This window comes from Saimiri boliviensis, chromosome 4, assembly GCF_048565385.1.
Source record: "Saimiri boliviensis isolate mSaiBol1 chromosome 4, mSaiBol1.pri, whole genome shotgun sequence".
Taxonomy (NCBI): domain Eukaryota; kingdom Metazoa; phylum Chordata; class Mammalia; order Primates; family Cebidae; genus Saimiri; species Saimiri boliviensis.
The window spans coordinates 82,053,838-82,071,672 of record NC_133452.1 but is presented as its reverse complement, the minus strand read 5'-3'; the positions used below and the strand labels follow the sequence as shown (position 1 = coordinate 82,071,672).

Here is a 17,835-nt window from a genome sequence, read left to right as displayed (position 1 = left end):
CATCTCAAACAAACAAACAAACAAAAAAAACCCTGCTGATCTGAACCTTTTGCTTGATCAAATAAAATCTATTTTAATTTTTCTCTTCAGTGTTTGTCATTATAAATGCAATAATCATGGCTTTGTATCACAATTTGCATTGAAATTTTGCCTAAAGTCCACTGGCATTATGATGCTGTAATCTATGCATATGGTAATCTAACAATTTGTAGAAATTATATACTTTAAGAAAATCAATAATATTAAGTTCTTCTGCAGCTGCTTCAATTATATCCTAGGAGCATATTGGACTTAACCCTTTCCATGAAGCTTTTGAAAACACATTAGAGTTGATTATGAGTATTTTCACAAATTGAATTAAGATGTGCATTTTAATGCACAACAATATACATCTTAAAAACAACATACTTTTTTTATTGATGATAATTTTCTCAAGCTCTTGATCCCTGCTGTAGAATCCTTAACTATGTCCTGAAATGGGGTAATTTATAATCATGCTTTGAAAGGAGAACCTTCCATTGATATGCTCTTGGTAATCTCTTATCATAACTGGGTCATTTCTGGCTGCTTCCTGATGAATGAATATTGTTGCCAATAGAATTATCTTGTTAACAGAATTTTATTAAGTTATTAATGGCCATTTTTATTAAGGTAATAGATATTTATCTGTTTCTTTTTTACATGTTGCTTCTCTTGGGGAAAATTACTACATAAAATGTAATTAGCTGTATCCAAAAGTCCAATGAGTTGTTCTGTGAGTGCCAGATGAGTTATTTATTGCTCTCTGGAGATAGAAATGAAATTCTGAGTTAACACATGTAAAGCATCTTCTTTGCATGTATCAGAAAAACTTCCGGCGCATAATGTTTTCAATGTCATGGATATGTTTGTCTCTTTTGCAGAGGGTGACAGGCGAACAAGAAATGATTGGCATGAAACTCATTCTTTTCCATTGTCTGAATCACAATCACAAATTTAAGTTTCTAGACAATGGAAATAAAGACACAATATATAGTCATGTATCACTTAACGAGTGGGATATGTTCTGAGAAATACGTCATTAGATGATTTCATCATTACGCAAAGATCACAGAGTGTGCTTACACAAATCTAGATGGTATAGCCTACTGCTCAACTAGGCTATATGGTACCGTCTATTGCTCCTAGTCCAAAAACCCATACAGTATGTTACTGGACTGAATCCTACAGCCATTTTTAACACAAAGGTAAATATTTGTGCTATCTAGACATATCCAAATATAGAAGAGGTAATTAACTGTGTTATGATGTTATGTCACTAGGTAACAGGAATTTTTCAACTCCATTATAATCTTTTGGGACCACTGCTGTATATGTGGTCTGTCATTGACAGAAATGTTATACAGCAAATAACATTTCACGAGTGCATATTCTTTTTAAAAATATTGTTTGGCAAGCACCTTGTGTTTATCTCTTTGAATGTAATCCCATCACTTTGAAATGAGCTTTTCATAGTGCTTGAATACATATAAAGCAGAAGCTGAGCACATTGAGAGAAAAGCTGAACACATTTAGTTCTAGAGTGTATTTGAGACACAATTACCAGTGTTTTATATTTTGAGCTAGTTCACATACTATACTACCTTTAATAATTCTTCCTCATACTCCTTTTTTATTAGAAATATTTAATTATATATACAGTATTGAGCTTCTGTGCCCAATTAGGAGTTAGATTAGTGATTCTTAGAAAAGAATAAAAAAGCTAGAAATCTCTGCTGTTAAAGCCATTGTATATCTAATACTCAGGTGCCTCTGGATATGCAACCAGATGAAGCCTGATGGAGTTTATCACAGCTTCTTCTAGAAAATGTGCAAATGGGGGAGCTAGGAAATTATCCAAAGCACAGGACTCCATATTCCAAATGGAGAAGAAACGATCCATCATGGGTAAGCAGCCACCAGTTGCATCTTCTAAATCAGCTAAAATGAAGATGAAACCAGTTCTAGCCTCCACCTTTTGCAATCCATGCCACTTACACATCAGTAGGATCTGAGAAATGTAGAAAGTGGCTAAATGAGTCCAGTGGCCCTGCCTGTTTCCCACTCTGGCACATTGGAAATTTCATAGGGATTGTGGTCTCCTTTATAGGCCCCAGGCTGGCTTCCAAGTTTCCCCATGCTGAATAGGAAGCCCTCTGAGACTGGCCTAGGAGTCAGCCTTCAAGATGTAAAGCTATCCCTGCTCACCTGCTCACCTCTGCCCACTATGTCAGACTCAAAGGTCTTCAGATGTCTTTAATCTTTCTGGCTTCAGGGTTTGTTTCCTTTCCTCTCCATGCTTTGATGAAATGGACAAAGGAGTATATCTAGATGTCTCCTGAGAGAGGAAATGACATCTGTTCTGTTTTTATTAATTCCTGATTCTTTGTCTTTCTTGGCAAATATGGCTTGGACACACTTCTAAGCTTGCAAGCCCCATTTTAGATGCTCTATAGAAAGTATTTTTCTACTGAGGACATGAAGTTAGAAGCACACTGCTCACTGATGCATGGTTTTAAGGTGGTACATGCCTTCCAATTCTTCCCCATTACAGATTCCAGGACAGGGATGCCAATGAGCTGAGTCCCTGAAAAGGTTTAAGTGGTTGCATCTCCGCTTTTGAATCTGGTCATTCCTGCAGTGGCTGAGGCATGTCCTAACCATTACCCAAAGTCTCTTTTAGTCCATTAGCAAAACATGCCTAAATATATCTCCAGTTTCTGGCTGAAATTGGTCAGATAGTTGGTTTCCATACCTGAGCACTCCTGCTCCCAAAACATCAGTTAGGATCAAGTACTCAAGCAGAGAAAAAAAATAGAATGGAGCTAGTCTTCATTTCCACCAGTAAATCTCTGGTCCCATGTAGACAGAACTCCCAATTCATGAGCAATTGGGAGTCTACTAAAGGTTGCATTAAAATGGCAATTTCCGTATAGTAATTTGGTAAGAATTTTTTTCTTAGACTTCTTCAATGTAATGACATAAAACATTTTTCCAATGTCTTGCTTTTGTCTCAGCGCTGCTTGTGTTAGGTCTTCATTATCCCTTTTATATGAAAGTTCACTATTTTGACATTCACAGTGAAAAAGCATGTTGACTCATATTTAGGGCAATTATTTTTATGTCAAGTACAGATAAAGTCCCACCTTAGCTTTGAAATTATTCAGAATAGCAATCTCCTTAACAAGCATTCTCCCTTTCCTGCATGGTCCTCATTTTAAAGAGGCATAGTCCAAAGAGGACTCCTCACTCACTGCTATCCCAAACATTTAAAGTATACACAGAAATTCTAATTAAAATCCTATCTGCTCTGCTTGTTAAAATATTTTCGCTTATTAATATCCTCTGTGCTCTATGGAACAGAATATTGTAGGTCAATAAATCTAACTTGCAACAAGAGTTGTTTTGGTTATGTTATCAGTTATTTATTGCTGGATCACAAATTTAAACCAACATAGTGGTTCACAATAATAAAATATACCCCTAAACTCCCAATACACTCTAAATTTATTATTCTAAGAGAGACTTCACTTTTTCATCCACATGTGTCTTTCCAGCATGCTATTTGTTTATACACCACCCTGGACCATCCCTTCCTCACAATGCATCCCTTTCCTCATTATATCTCTCCCTCCACGTGCAACCACCCTGGGATTTTTTTTTTTTCATAAGGTCTGACTGCTTTTCTTCCATGACTCTTCATATTGCATTTTTGTCTCTTTGTCCTCAGAGAGCAGGGGAGGTAGGAAAACTGTAAATACTGAATGTTGGTAACATATATTCTCTTATATACTTATTTTTCTAATACTTATAATACTTTCATTATTATTTTTATCCCCCTTGCAGGTAACAAACTGGTTTGGGAAACCAAAGCCGCATAGTGTGTAAATCTGAGGAGCCTGGATTTGAATCCATGTCTGCCTGGCTCATGCTAACCCCCAAAGGAGCAGGACAGTGGTGCTGCCTAATTTCCATTTCAGTTATCTTTTCAAAGATTTTATCTTTTCTATAAAATAGAATTGAAAAATGCAAAATAATATACACAGATTTGTCCATAAAGAACTTTATGAGACAGTCAAATGGTTGCACTTAATAATCATTTGTATTTTTGTTTAATTGAAAGGGAGAACTGTTTTTCTGCAAAAATTTCTGTCAGTGCTAAACAGTAACACAAACAGATCAAGACACAGTTTCTCGCCCATCCAAGTTCAAAATTGCTAGGAGATTTTCAATCCAAAAATTGCACATACCATTCTTTGAAAAACACTGACATTCCATTTTCTAACCCTAGCACCTAGCAATGAGACATGGTAAGAATTAAATGCTTTTTGAATGAAAGAAATGTGTATTAAGACTTCTTTTCCAATACCATGATTTCAGTATTATGCTTGCACATTTAATACTATTTTAATTTTTCAAAGACTAGCCTGAATTCATTTCTGTGTCTAATTTCACTCCAAAACTCAGGACTTTCCTTGATTTTGATTTTGGTGTTATAGCAATCATAAATAATTTTTTTTGCTCTACACACAGGCAATATGAGGAAAGAAGGCAAGATCTTCCTTAAGAGTAAGTTGGAATAGGTTCGGTTGAGGGGAGGGCCCTTGGCCGGGGCCTGCGGTGCGCCGCTCCAGTGAGTGCTCCATTGCGGCCACCAGGCTTGCTGCCTTCCTTGGCGTCACTCGCCCTGCCCCGACGCCACGCGCCAGTAGCGCAGCACCGATTCCTCTCTGGCTCTTGGGCCCTGCTCTGAGCAGCGTCACCCATTATACCAGAAAGCTGGCGGGCACAGCGGGGAAAAAAACAAAACGAAGAAAGTGGAGGAGGTGCTAGAACAGTAGGAAGAGGAATATGTGGTGGAAAAAGTTCTCGACCGTTGAGAAGTAAAGGGCAAAGTGGAGTACCTCCTAAAGTGGAAGGAGTTCTCAGATGAGGACAACACATAGGAGCCAGAAGAGAATCTGGATTGCCCCGACCTCATTGCCGAGTTTCTGCAGTCGTGGAAAACAGCACGAGACAGATAAATCAGAGGGAGGCAAGCGCAAAGCTCATTCTGATTCTGAAGATAAGGGAGAGGAGAGCAAACCAAAGAAGAAGAACGAAGAGTCAGAAAAGCCATGAGGCTTTGCTCGAGGTTTAGAGCCGGAGCGGATTATTGGAGCTACAGACTCCAGTGGACAGCTCATGTTCCTAATGAAATGGAAAAACTGACGAGGCTAACCTGGTCCCTGACAAGGAAGCCAATGTCAAGTGCCCACAGGTTGTCATATCCTTCTATGAGGAAAGGCTGACATGGCATTCCTACCCCTCGGAGAATGATGACAAAAAAGAGGACAAGAATTAACTCTCCTACCAGCCCCTGTCACATCTGACTGTGGGTTTCAAGTGGGAAGGGAAGGAGTTCTACTTGTCTTGACACCACAGAGGTGCCTTGAGAAGATGTCCTTTGAAGAGCCAGTATAGTCCTGTGCCCTGCAGCAGCCCAAGTGCTTTAAAGCCGTTCCAAGCTGTATAGTTTGCACACCCATCCCAGTGGAGGGGAAGGGGGATAAGTGTTTCAAGGCAACCTTTTCTGCACTTTGCTGAGAAAAGCAAAGGGCCTTCTATGAAGGACAAAACTTGCAGAATTGGGTGTGTGGGAGAGCAAAAAAATACTGTAGATCTTCAAAGAGCATCTCCACAACCCACAGCCTTCTTCCCAATAGTGTTAACTCTGCATTTTTACAGCATAGCATGTGTGTAGTTTTTGGCTATTACTGGTGTATTATTTGGGGGAAGGAGGGATGGGAATGGGAGAAAGGGAGGTGGGTAGCATCATTTTGATTAAATTTGGGGGCCTGAAAGGGGAAATGGTGAAGCAATGGAAGGAACAGACAAGTAATGATATGCTTCTATGTCCAGAATATTTTACTTTTCAAAAAAATGTCATTGGCACTATAAATAAGGACTGTGAGAGACTGTTTAAAAGCTGTGAATGTCTGAAACCTATAAGCCAAGGTGTTTCCTGCCTAAACTTACTGCTGTTCCCCACAAAGGACTAAGCTAGTTCATAAGTTACCAAAGTTGCCATTTTGGAAATGGAAATTGACTGAGGAGGGAAGGTCTTTTATTGGAAAGTATACAGTACAAGCATATCATTCTGTCTCAGAGATGCTAATTCCTGAAATTAGAAGACCTTTCTTTTCCAATAACAAAATTATAAATATCAGCTTGTTCATCCAAGCCACTGGCTGAGGTGTAGGGGAAGAGGAAGAGGGTGGTGGAGGAGATAAGACAGTAGGGAAAGACAAGGGCCTATGCTCTTAGTGGGGAGAACTCTTGGAGCTATTCTCTTTTTTTGAGGTTTGAACTCTGAAACCATTGGTGGCAGGGTTCAGTCACTGACAGCACAAGTTTCTCTGAATTGATTCAAGAGTTGGGTGACTTAAAAAACCATGGTCCCAGGAGAAGATTAAACTTTCATACTGGGCAGTGGTTCACTTTAAAACACACACACACACACACACACACACACACACACACACACACATCCTTTTTTAAAGAAATCCTAAGAAGTAACATACCCAAAATGCTCTGTCTTGAGTCAAGAGATCCAACAGTTCCTGATATTGTCTAGACTTGCATCTAGAGCTACATTGTAAAATCTTTTTAGGCATGTGTTAGATTTCTGTGAAAACTTTGTTTAAATCTAAACTTCATACTACACTGTCAGTTTTTATCTTAATAAAACTATAGATTTATATATAAAGAATAAGTTGGAATAGCAAGGCTAAATGCTGAAGAAAGTATTAAGGTTTCCATGGCTGAGGAAGCAAGATTTAATGAATAAAGAACTGAAGAAAGAAAGAAAGAAAGAAAATGGGAGGGTCCAGCATAGGTAAAATCAGTTTAAGCAGAAAGAAAAAGCGTGCTACAGAAAATACTGGGTCAAGAAGTTTCTTGGGCAGAACTCCCCCAGAAGTACTGTTCCTTTAGAATGATTTGGTTATTTGAAAAATCAAGGGGAGACAATCCAAGATGGTCACAGAGGAACAGCTCTGGAGTGCAGTTCCCAGTGAGAATGCAGAGGGTGAGTGATCACTGCATTTCCAAATGAGTCTTAATGCCCAAAGACCAGGAGATTCCTGGGTGAAAAAGCACCATGAGTCTTCAGCATGGCTGTATCAGCCAGCACAGCAGGTCTCCACACAAAAACTCACACAGATCTGGGCACCCATTTCAACTGGTGCCTCAAATGCCTGGGAGACAGAGTCAACCGTTCAACTAAATAAAAGGGAGCTGAAACAGGGAGCCAGGTAATCTGGCTTGGTAGGTCCCACCCCCACAAAGACCAGCAATCTGAAACACTCTGGATTAAGAGTTTCACAGCAAGCACAGCTGGACCTGGGACAGTCCAACTCTGTGGGAGGAAGGGTGTCTGCAATTACTGAGGCAGCCCACCACTACTGAGGCAGTCTGCCATTACTGAGGAATTCCACCATTACCGAGGCAGTCTGCCAGTACTGAGGAATTCCACCATTACCAAGGCACTCTGCCATTACTGAGGAAATCCACAATTACCGAGACAGTCTGCCATTACACAGGCAGTCCACCATTACTGAGGCATACAGCCATTACTGAGGCAGTTCTATCTATAAACAAAACCACAGGAAATTCACACAGCAGGTGGGCAGAGCCTATGGCAGCTCAGCAACACCTCTGCAGGCAGACTGTGACTAGGCTATGTACCTGCTGGGCAGGGCATCTCTGAAAAAAGGCAGAAGCACATCAGGAACTTATAAGTAAAGCCCAACCTTCCAATGACAGAGTACCTGGGAAAAAAAGGTGGTTATGAGTTCCTCTGCAGTAGACATAAATGTACTGGCCCAGTAGCTCTGAATGGAATGATGGAAGTCACAGCTCAGCACTTGAGCTCCTATAAAGGACAGACTGTCTCCTCAAGCAGCTCCCTGACCCCCGTATATCCAAACAGACACCTAATAAAGGAGAGCTCAGGCTGACATCTGGCAGTATCCTTCTGGGACAAAGATAACAGAAGAAACTGGCAGCCACCCTTACTGTTGTGCAGCCACCACAGGTGATCCACAGGCAAATAGGATCTGGAGCACACCTCCAGCAGTCCTACAGCAGAGGGGCCTGTTAGAAGGAAAACTAAAAAAAAGAAAGAAAGAACTTCATCATCAACAAAAAGGATGTCGACTCAGAGACACCATCCAAAAGTAACCAACTACAAAGACCACAGGTAGATGAATCCAGAAAGATGGGAAGAAACCAGCACAAAAAGGATGAAAATACCAAAAACCAGAATGCCTCTCCTCCTCCAAGGAATCACAACTCCTCATTAGCAAGGGAACAAGGCTGGATGGAGAATGACTCTGATGAATTGACAGAAGCAAGCTTCAGAAGATGGATAATCACAAACTTCTGTGAGCTAACAGAACGTGTTCTAACCCAATGTAAAGAAATGAAGACAGTTGAAAAAAGGTTTGATGAAATGCTAATGAGAATAAGCAGCTTAGAGAACAATATAAATGAATTGATGGAGCTGAAAAAAATAACATGAGAACTTCATGAAGCATACACGAGTTTCAATAGCTGAATTGACCAAGCAGAAGAAAGGATATCAGAGATTGAATATCAACTCAATGAAATAAAATGAGAAGGTAAGATTAGAGAAAAAAGAGTAAAAAGAAATGAACAAAGCCTCCAAGAAATATGGGATTATGTGAAAAGACCTAATCTACATTTGATAGGGGTACCTGAATGAGATGGAGAAAATGAATCCAAGCTGGAAAAAAACTCTTCAGGATATTATCCAGGAGAACTTCCCTAACCTAGCAAGGCAGGCCAATATTCAAGTCCAGGAAATACAGAGACCACCACAAAGATATTCCTCAAGAAGAGAAACCCCAAGGCACATAATTGCCAAATTCACCAGGGTTGAAATGAAGGGAAAAAATGCTAAGAGCAGCCAGACAGAAAGGTCAGATTACCCACAAAGGGAAGCCATCAGACTGACAGTGGATCTCTCAGCAGAAACCTTCTAAGCCAGAAGAAAGTGGGGGCCAATATTCAACATCCTTAAAGAAGAGAATTTTCAACCCAGAATTTTCTATCCAGCCAAACTAACCTTCATAAGCAAAGGAGAAATAACATCCTTTATGAATAAGCAACCGCTCAGAGATTTCATCACCACCAGGCCTGCTCTAGTTAGGCTCCTGAAAGAAGCACTAAACATAGAAAGGAACAACCAGTACCAGCCACTCCAAAAATGTACCAAATGGTAAAGAGCATTGACAAAAGGAAAAATCTGCATCAATTAATGAACAAAATAACCAGCTAGCATCAAAATGGCAGGATCAAATTTACACATAACGATATTAACTTTAAATGTAAATGGGCTAAATACCCCAATCAAAAGACACAGACTGGCAAATTGGATAAAAACTCAAAACCTGTCAGTGTCCTGTACTCAAGAAACCCATCTCATGTGCAAGGATACATATAGGCTGTAAATAAAGGGATGGAGGAAGATTTACCAAGAAAATGGAGAGCAAAAAATAGCAGGAGTTGCAATCCTAGTCTCTGATAAAATAGACTTTAAACCAACAAAGATCAAAAGAGACAAAGAAGGGCATTACATAATGGTAAAAGGATCAATGCAACAAGAAGAGCTAACTGTGCTAAATATATATCCACCCAATACAGGAGCACTCAGATACATAAAGCAAGTTCTTAATGACCTACAAAGAGACTAAGACCCCCACACAATAATAGTGGGAGACTTTAACACTCCACTGTCAATATTAGACAGATCAATGAGAGAAAAGTAACAAGGATATCCAAGACTTGAACTCAGATCTTGACCAAGCAAACCTAATAGACATTTACAGAACTCTCCACCCCAAATCCACAGAATATACATCTTTTTCAGAACCACATCATAACTACTCTAAAGCTGACCATATTACTGGAAGTAAATCACTCCTCAGTAAATGCAAAAGAATGGAAATCATAACAAAGTGTCCCTGACTACAGTGAAATCAAATTAGAACTCAGGATTCAGAAACTAACTCAGAACCACACAACTTTATGGAAACTGAACAACTGGCTTTTGAATCTTGACTGGATAAACAACGAAATGAAGGCAGAAATAAAGATGTTATTCAAAACCAGTGAGAATGAAGTCATAACATACCAGAATCTCTGGGACACATTTAAAGCAGTGTCTACGGTAAATTTATAAAAATAAATGCCCACATTAAAAGCAAGGAAAGATCTAAAACCAACACCCTATTATCAAAATTGAAAGAGCTACAGGAAGAAGATCAAAAAAACTCAAAAGCTAGCAGAAGACAAGAAATAACTAAGATCAGAGCAGAACTGAAGGAGATAGAGGCACAAAAAAACCTTCAAAAATCAATAAATACAGGATCTCGTTTTTAGAAAAGATCAACAAAATAGACAAACTGCTAGCAAGATCAATAAAAGAGAAAAGAGAGAAGAATCAAATTGATGCAATAAAAAATGGTAAGGGGGATATTACCCCAGATTCCAAAGAAATACAAACTGCCATGAAAGATCACTACAATCAACTCTATGCACATAAACTGATAAACCTAGAAGAAATGAATAAATCCTGGACACTTTGACCCTCCCAAGCCTAAACCAGGAAGAAGTCAAAACCCTGAATAGACCAATAACAAGGGCTGAAGTTGAGGCAGCAATTAATAGCCTATCAATAAAATCCCAGGTCCAGAGCAGTTCACAGAATAATTCTACCAGACATACAAAAAGGAGCTGGTACCATTCCTTCTGAAACTATTCCAAACAATACAAAAAGAAGGAATCCTTCCCAAATAATTTTATGAGACCAACATCATCCTGATACCAAAACCTGGCAGAGACAGAACAAGAAAAGAAAACTTCAGGTCAACATCCATGATGAACATAGATGCAAAAATCTTTAATAAAATACTGGCAAACTGATTGGAACAGCACACCAAAAGCTTATCCGTTTCAGTCAAGTAGGCTGCATCCGGGGATGCAAGGCTGGTTCAGCATACACAAGTCTATAAATGTAATTTACCACATAAATGGAAGCAAAGAAAAAAAACACATGATTATCTCAATAGATGCAGAGAAGGCCTTTGACAAAATTCAACAGCCCTTTATACTAAAAACTCTCAATAAACTAGGTATTGATGCAATGTATCTCAAAAACAATAAAACTGTTTATGAGAAAACCACAGCCAATATTATACTAAATGGGCAAAAACTGGAAGCATTCTCTTTGACATTTGGCACTAGAAAAGGATGCCTTCTCTCAAAACTCCTATTTAATATAGTATTGGAAGTTCTAACCAGAGCAATGAGGCAAGAAAAAAAAAGAGAGGGGGTATTCAATTAGGAAAGGAGGAAGTCAGATTGTCTCTATTTGCAGAAAACATGATTGTATATTTAGAAGACCTCATTATCTCAGCCCAAAATCTGAAACTGATAGCAACTTCAGCAAAGTCTCAGGATACAAAATCAATGTGCAGAGATCACAAGCATTCCTACATGCCAATAACAAACTTAAAGAGCCAAATCAAGAATGAACTGCCATTTGAAATTGCTACAAAGAGAATAAAATACCTAGGAATACAAGTAACAAAGGATGTAAAGGACCTCTTCAAGGAGAACTACAAACCACTGTTCAAGGAAATAAGAGAGGAAACAAACAGATAGAAAAATATTCCATGATCATGGTTAGGAAGAATCAATATTGTGAAAAAGGTCATACTGCCCAAAGTAATTTATAGATTCAACACTATCCCCATCAAGCTACCTATGACCCTCTTCACAGAACTGGAAAAAAACACCTTAAACTTCATATGAAACCAAATAGAGCCTGCAGAGCCAAGTCAATTCTAAGCAAAAAGAACAAAGCTGGAGGCATCACGCTATCTGACTTCAAACTATACTACAAAGCTACGGAAATTAAAACAGCATGATACTGGTACCAAAACAGAGATACAGACCAATGGAATAGAAAAGAGGCCTCCCGAGTAACACCACACATCTACAACCATCTGATCTTTGACAAATCTGACAAAAAAATCAATGGATAAAGGATTCCCTGTTTAATAAATGGTGCTGGGAAAACTGGCTAGCCCAGTTCAGAAAGCAGAAACTGGACCCCTTCCTTACACTTTACACTAAAATTAACTCCAGATGGATTAAAGACTTAAACATAAGACCTAACACCATAAAAACCCTAGAAGAAAACCTAGGTAAAACCATTAAGGACATAGGCATAGGCAAGGACTTCATGACTAAAACACTAAAAGCATTGGCAACAAAAGCCAAAACAGACAAATGGGATCTAATTAAATTCCAGAGCTTCTGCACAGCAAAAGAAACAATCATTAGAGTGAATTGGCAACCAATAGAATGGGAAACAATTTTTGCAATCTATTGATCTGACAAAGGGCTAATATCCAGAATCTACAAAGAACTAAAACAGATTTACAAGAAAACAAACAAGCAAACCCATTCAAAAGTGGGTGAAGGAAATGAACAGACACTTTTCAAAAGAAGACACATGTGAGGCCAAGAAGCATATGAAAAAATGTTCATCACTGCTCATTAGAGAAATGCAAATCAAAATCACATTGAGATACCATCTCACACCAGTTAGAATGGTGATCATTAAAAAATCTGGAGACAACAGATGCTGGAGAGGATGTGGAGAAATAGGAATGCTTTTACACTCTTCAACCATTGTGGAAGACAGTGTGGTGATTCCTCAAGGACCTAGAAATAGAAATTCCATTTGACCCAGCAATCCCATTACTGGGTATATATCCAAAGGATTATAAATTGTTCTACTATAAGGACACATGCACACGTACTGTTTACAATAGCAAAGACCTGGAACCAACCTAAATGCCCATCAATTATAGACTGGAAAAGAAAAAGGTGGCATGTATACACCATGGAATACTATGCAACCATAAATGATGAGTTTGTGTCCTTTGTAGGGACATGAATCAATCTGGAAACCATCATTCTCAGCAAACTGACACAAGAACAGAAAATCAAACACCACATGTTCTCACTCATAGGTGGGTGTTGAAAAATGAGAACACATGGACACAGGGAGGGGAGCATCACACACTGGGGTGTGTTGGCGGGGACTAGGTGAGGGACAGCAGGGGATGGGAGTTGGGGAGGGATAACATGGGGAGAAATGCCAGATATAGGTGACAGGGATGGAAGCAGTAAATCACATAGCCATGTATGTACCTAGGCAACAATCTTACATGTTCTGCACATGTACTCCAGAATCTAAGGTGCAATAACATAACATAAAATAATTAAATATTAGTGATAATTGATTAGCCCAGGAATAAGAAATAAAAAATTGTGACAATATATGGTATATTCATTGGACTGAATGTCTAGTCCAAGGCTTGAATCATGACATAATTGTCTCAGCAAGCCTGCCATCCTAGACTTGAACACTTTAAAGAGTGGAGAATCATGGCCTTCAGAAAATGCTCATTTATTGACTTTGTCAGTAAAATTATCCTCTTCCTGAGCTAATGTTCTCTTCCCATAAATTTCCACTCTTGGAGCCATATGGAAAATTATGGCTTCTCTTATAATGATTTATCACCTTTTTGAAAACGATTACTTTACTCATGAGTTGGTTACTGTTAATTTATGGATTGTCTCTTTTCAACTAATGAATATACTATTGTCAGGTTCTATAAGAAGCTTAACCATCCCCCAAATTAAAATCATAATACACTGACAATGATGACATTTTTGGAGGGTTTCTGAAAGCTTAAGTGGCATTGAAGGATAGCAATATTTTGTGGGAGAAGACAGCTTATGTTTCTCAAATCACTGTAGTAAAATAATTATGTCAGGCTAGGCACAGTGGCTGAGGCCCATACTTCCAGCACTTTGGGAGGCCGAAGAGGGCAGATCACTTGAGGTCAGGAGTTTGAAACTAGCTTAGCCAACATGGGGAAACCCCGATTCTCTGAATAGTACAAAACAAATTTAGGTGGGCATGGTGGCACACACCTGTAATCCCAGCAATTCAGGATGCTGAGGCATGAGAATCACTTGAACTCAGGAAGTGGAGGTTGCAGTAAGCCAAGATTGTGCCACTGCACTCAAGCCTGGTCAACAAAGTGAAACTGTGTCTAAAAAAGAAAATAATAATAATAATAATAATTATTATTATTATTATTACAGCATAATGCACTAATCCTACTTTCAAACATGTTAAAATGTAATAGATTTGTCATTTCATATTTAATGTTCCTTTTTAGGATTAAAATAATTTAAGGTGACCCATTCAAGCCTCCTTAACAACACTTTTCTAAAGTTATATTACCGTTATTATTTTGAATTACCCCAGCAAGAAATGTACTAGCAATAAAAGCCACCTTCTATGGATATTTACAAGGACATCTTTGCAGGACTTTACCTAGTCATTTTATTTTTTTATCAGGAAGGAAATAATTGAATTTAATTTTAATATTTAAATTGTGAAATATGTCACCTATGTAGAATAGTTTACTGTGATAGCATTTTGGTGTGTCAACTTGGCTAGGATGAATTACAATCCCTAAAATTAAATTTCTAGTCTCTTTCCTGTTAGCATGGGCTACAAGGAATGGTCTCCCAGGATAGTTGGAGGACTAAATCACGAAGGGATGTTGGATATTACTGAAAGCTTTTTCTGCATCTATTGAGATGATTATATTGTTTCTGCTTTTAATTATATTTATGTGGTGAATCACATTTATTGATTTGTATATGTTGAACTAACTATGCATCCCAGGAATAAAGCCTACTTGATTGTGATGTATTAACTTTTTTGATGTGCTGCTGTGTCTGGTTTGCAAACATTTTGTTGAGGAATTTTGCATCTATGTTCGTCAGGGACATAGGCCTGAGGTTTTCTTTTTTCATCGCCAGATTTGGGTACCAGGCTAATTCCGGCTTCATAGAATGAGCTGGAGAGGAGCCCCTCTTCCTTTATAGTTTGGAATAGTTTGAATATGATTGGTATCAGTTATTTGCACATCTGGTAGAATTTGGCTGTGAATGTACCTGGTCCTGGGTTTTATTTTTGGTTGGCAGAAGCTTTATTACTGATTCAATTTCAGGACTTAATGTTGGTCTATTCAGGGACTCAATCTCTTCCTGATTCGTTCCTGTGAGATTGTGTGCTTCCAGAAATTTATCCATTTCCTCTAGATTTTTTAATGTACATACATAGAGCTATTTGTAGCAGTTTCTGATGATCTTTGTATTTCTGTGGGATCAAGTGTAATATTTCCTTTATCATTTTGGATTGCACATATTTGGATCTTCTCATTTTTCTTTGTTAATCTAGCTAGTGATCTATCAATCTTACTTATTTTTTCAAGAAACCTACACTTCATTGATTTGTCGTACAATTTCATTAAGCTCTTCTCTATTTTTTTTTTCCTCCTTCTAGCTTTGGGGTTGATTTGTTCACTTTTTTCTAGTTTCTTTAGGTGCAAAGTCAAATTGTGAATTTGAGATCTTTCTAAATTATTGATGAAGGTATTTAGAAATTCAAACTTTCCTCAACACTGCTTTGGCTGCTTCACAAAAAATTTGGATAGGTTGTTTCCCTAATTCTGTTAATTTCAATTTTTTTTTTAATTTCTGCCTTAATTTTAATGTTCACCCAGAAGTTATTCCAGAGCAAGTTGTTTTATTGCCATGTATTTCTGTAGCTTTGAGAGATCTTCTTGATACTGATTTATATTTTTATGATGCTGTGGTCTGAGCATGTACTTGGTATGATTTTCATTAAAAAAAAAAAATGTACTGTTACTTGTTTTATGACCAAGCATGTGTTTGGTCTTAGAATATGTTCCATGTGGAGATGAGAAAAAGGTATATTCTGTGGTTGTTTGGTGGATTGTTCTGTAGATGTCTATTAGGTCCATTGGTCATGTGTTGAGTTTATGTCCTCAGTTTGTTAATTTTCTGCATTGATGATCTAATACTGTCAGTGGGATTCTGATATCTGCTACTATTCTTGTGTGGTTGTCTAAGTCTTTTTGCAGGCCAAGAAGAACTTGTTTTATAAATTTCGGTGCTCTGGTGTTAGATATCTAAATACTTAACGGTAGTTAAGGCTTCTTGTTTTGTCAGTGCTCTTCGTTGTCCTTTTTAATTGTTATTGGTTTAAAGTCTGTTTTGCCTGATATAAGCATAGAAACTCTTGCTGTTTGTTTTCTGTATGCATGGTAGATTGTTTTCTATCCTTTACTTTGAGCCTGTGGGTGTCCTTACACGTGAGATGGGTTCCTTGAAGACAATAGATAGTTAGGTCTTATCTTTCAATTCAGCCTGCCACTCTGTGTCTTTTAAATGCGGCGGTTATCTCACTTACATTAAATGTTAGTATTGATATGTGTGACCTTGATCCTGTCATTGTGTTGTTGTTTGTAATGTAGACCTAATTGCACAGTTGCTTTATGGTGCCTGTGGGCTAGGTGCTTAATGAGTATTTGCTGTAGCCAGAGTTGTTATTTCATTCCACATTTACCACTCCTTTAAGGATCTCTTGTAAGGCTAGTCTAGTTGAAACATATTCCCTCAGCATTTGCTTGTATGAGAAGAATTTTATTTCTCCATCGCTTATGAAATTTAATTTTGTGGGATATAAAATTCTTGTCTGGAATTTCTTTTCTTTAAGGCTGCTGAAAATAGGCCTCCAATCTCTTTTGGCTTGTAAGGTTTCTAGTGAGAGGTCTGCTGGTAGCCTGATAAGGTTCCCTCTTATAAGTGGCCTGCCCCTTCTCTGTAGCTGCCTTGAAGATTTTCTTTCTTTTGCACTGACATTGGTGAATCTGATGATTATGTGCCTTGGCAATGGTTATCTTTTATAGTATTTAGCTGGAGTTTTCTGTATTTATTGGATTTGCATGTCAAACTCTGTAGCAAAATTAGGGAGATTTACATGGACTATATCCTGATATATATTTTCTGCATTGCTATTCTCTTTCCTTCTCTCTCAGAATGCCAATGAGGCTTAGACTTGTACTCCTTACATAATCTCATTTTTGTTTGAGGTTTTGTTCCTTTTTCTTAATTCTTTTTTATTTTTGTCTTAATGAATTGATTTGAAGAACCAGTCTTTAAGCTGTAAAATTCTTCCCTCAGCTTGGTCTATTCTGCTGTTAATACTTTTGATTGTATTTTGAGAGTTTTGCAGGTTTTTCAGCTCAAGAAGTTCAGTTTGGGTCTTTCTTAAAATGACTATTTCATCTTTGAGTTCTTTAATAATTTTACTTGATTTCTTGTCTTCATTGGATTGAGTTTCAACTTTCTTTGGATTTTAATTAGCTTCTTTGCCATCCAGATTCTGAAATGTCTGTAGTTAAAGAGATTTCAGCCTGGTTAGGAACCATTGTTGTGAAGCCTGTGGGCTCATTAGAGGAAAAGGGACACTTTGGTTTTTGAATTGCCAGTTCTTGTGCTGATTATCATAAGGAGGATTGGTGTCCCTTTAACTGTGATATAAATTGAGTACAATCAGCTGACTTTATTTCTGGAGGTTTCAGAGGTCCAAGGCTCAGTACAAGGTCTTTGTGGTTGAATTCTTGCCCTTGGTTTTGCAGTGGGGAGAATTAGCAAAGTGTTTTTGGTGTTGCAGTTTGGGCTATAATCTCACAAATGGTACTTGAGAACAATGGATTGGAGCCTGTTACTCAGCAATGCAGTTCCTTTGTGTATCCTCATAGTTGCAGCTATGCTCTGTGGGGCAAG

The 17,835-nt window shown here is 38.1% G+C and overlaps 1 pseudogene; it reads left to right on the top strand.

Annotated features, from left to right (window-relative positions):
* Positions 1 to 1,854: 1,854 nt before the first annotated feature.
* Positions 1,855 to 5,362, top strand: LOC101049963 (chromobox protein homolog 1 pseudogene; annotated as a pseudogene).
* Positions 5,363 to 17,835: the final 12,473 nt, after the last annotated feature.